The sequence below is a fragment of the Apium graveolens genome, chromosome 6 (assembly GCF_009905375.1).
Source record: "Apium graveolens cultivar Ventura chromosome 6, ASM990537v1, whole genome shotgun sequence".
In the NCBI taxonomy this organism is placed as follows: domain Eukaryota; kingdom Viridiplantae; phylum Streptophyta; class Magnoliopsida; order Apiales; family Apiaceae; genus Apium; species Apium graveolens.
The window spans coordinates 43,353,076-43,355,778 of record NC_133652.1 but is presented as its reverse complement, the minus strand read 5'-3'; positions in this window follow the sequence as shown (position 1 = coordinate 43,355,778).

Here is a 2,703-nt window from a genome sequence, read left to right as displayed (position 1 = left end):
TAAAAGATGAAGTCACAAGATACTCCCATATACTTATATCCGAATACTACTTGAACTACCACCGTTCAAGTTATAATCAGTTTCAAAAGTTCATCACCCAGATGAGACTACAAGATAAGACTTGAATAAATTCAATCCTTGAAATATCATTATAAATAATAAAGTTAGGAGATACTTCATTAAGTCCCGATATATATATATATACCTATATATATATACATTTCATACACTCCTTGAAAACCTCTGTTATGAAAATTATAAACAGAGTTGCAATATCCAATGAATTTGGAAAGGAGAAAACCTTGGCATAAACCTGATATCTTGCTGATCAGGCAAAGATACCAATAAGTAACCTTTTCTACTAGTAGATGGACGAATTCCCCACTGGTCATCACCCTGGCCGCAATAGGACCTTATGCTGGACTGCCACTCAGCCACTTACGTATTTGATGGACTCTCACTGAGCCACTTACACTTTCATGGACGCCCACTGAGCCCATGTTGCTTATGCCGACTCAATAGATGGACTTACTTCCCGAATGTTGGGTAAGTAATCAATTCATTTACCAAAACCGCAACCTTGTTGCGAATATAAAATACACCACAGAGCCGGATCCCTCTGGTTTTGAGCGAGTATTTAAATCCCCTTTAAAAAGGAAGATCTTAAATATATAAAAATGAGTTTTGGGATCCGCTCTAACTTTTAAAAATCATTTTAAAGACTCGAAAATACTTTAAAGAGTGTTTGGAGTAATGCTGATTTAATAAAGTAAATCAGTCCCAATATATTAGAAAATATCTGAATATTATTATTTAAATAATATTCCCATAAAGAATAATCTTCATACAAATAATTGAGGTAGAAGTTGTAAAACTTATACTTGAAATGAGTATTAAATAACCAAAGATATACTTATACGAAAGTACTATCTTTATTTGAATAATCAAAAATAAGTTTGATTATCGAAACATTATTCTTTAATAAAATAAAGAATATTACTTAGTAAATAATCGGAGTCATAAGTCTTCGAATGAATATTCAAAATAATATTCATTAATAAAATAAACTGGGTCATAAGCCCTCGAATGAATATTTAAAATAATATTCATTAATAAAATAAACGGGGTCATAAGCCTTCGAATGAATATTCAAAATAATATTCATTAATAAAATAAACGGAGTCATAAGCCCCCGAATGAATATTCGAAATAATATTCATTAAATAATATAAACTGAGTCATAAGTCCTCGAATGAATATTCAAGTAATATTCATTACATAAAATAAAGTTATCGAATAAACCTTATTCGATTAATAGTTTTGAAAACTATATCAATATATATATATATATATATATAACTATATATATATCATATACTCGGGAACATCTACTCCCGGTTTTAGAAAAAGTTCACCTTTTGCTCCCCTATACTAAGGGTATACGCACATACCGCTTATCTCTAGCATACGTATTATGCAACTAATAAGCATTTGAACCAACAGATATATAAATCAAGAATATGAAACATGCATGCATATATACCATATCACATGCTACAATATATCGCAAGAATTTGCTAATAAAAAATATGCATTTATCACAAGATCATGCCTATACACATATACATCACAACAACAGTTATACGGGTAGAAAACTTGCCTGAGCGACTAGGGGTTATAAATGGCTTGGGACGAGTCCGGTAACCTATAAACAACATATAATTTGGAATTAAATCAAAGTCACTTATAAATCTATACTTTAACCAATTTAGACTCTAACGCTTGCTTTGCGCTTACTGATTCTCCTAAGTCGCTCGAGTATCCTCGGCTCCACCATTTTTAATAAATCAACCATTACGAGTTTTAAGGCGATTCTTTTGCGAGTGTCTTACCAACTGCCTAATACACTTTACATAATTGTTTCATACTCCAATTAGTCCTTTTAGGTCTTTAACCTATGTTTCAAAGTAAGGCGAGGGGTAATGATTCATTCGCGAAACGTCATTACTTAAAACGGCCGTTTCTCCTAAACCGTACATCGGAATCAAACGAACCACATATCAAAACGAAGCTCGTAACATGAACTATCTAATCATGGCAATGGTCAAAACCTAGCAGGGATTTCTCGGGTCCTAATGTTAAGAATAAAACAGACTAAAGTAAATCGGACATTACAACGACTATGTTTACGCGATTTCCCAAATTTAAAACACTCCAATTCAACCCACAATCAATCCACAATCACAACCCAATCAAAAATCCATCCATAATACATCATAACAGCCCCAACATCTCAACATTAACAATTTTTACTTATTCTTAAACTTGAATTTAAAACTATACTTAAGTCCTTTAACTAATCAACAAGATTTCAACATCCAATTCACTACAACTCCCTCCTAAACTCTAAACATACAAGCATCAAGCTTCTCTTTTACCATAACAATCAAAACCATCCTAATATACAAAGTAAAGTTAGGGTTTGGAGATGTTATACCTTCCTTGAAGTGATTTGAGTAGCTAGGAAGCCTTAAGAAGCCTTGAGATATGTTAGGGATGCTTGGATCTTAAAGGAAAAACAAAGAAAATCATGTTAAAAATCTTGAAATCACTATTCATTATCTTCTTCATTGATTTCTTGGAAGAGATTGAGAATGAATTGGAGGCTTAAACTTATAGGATAGCCATATCTATGCATAAGGA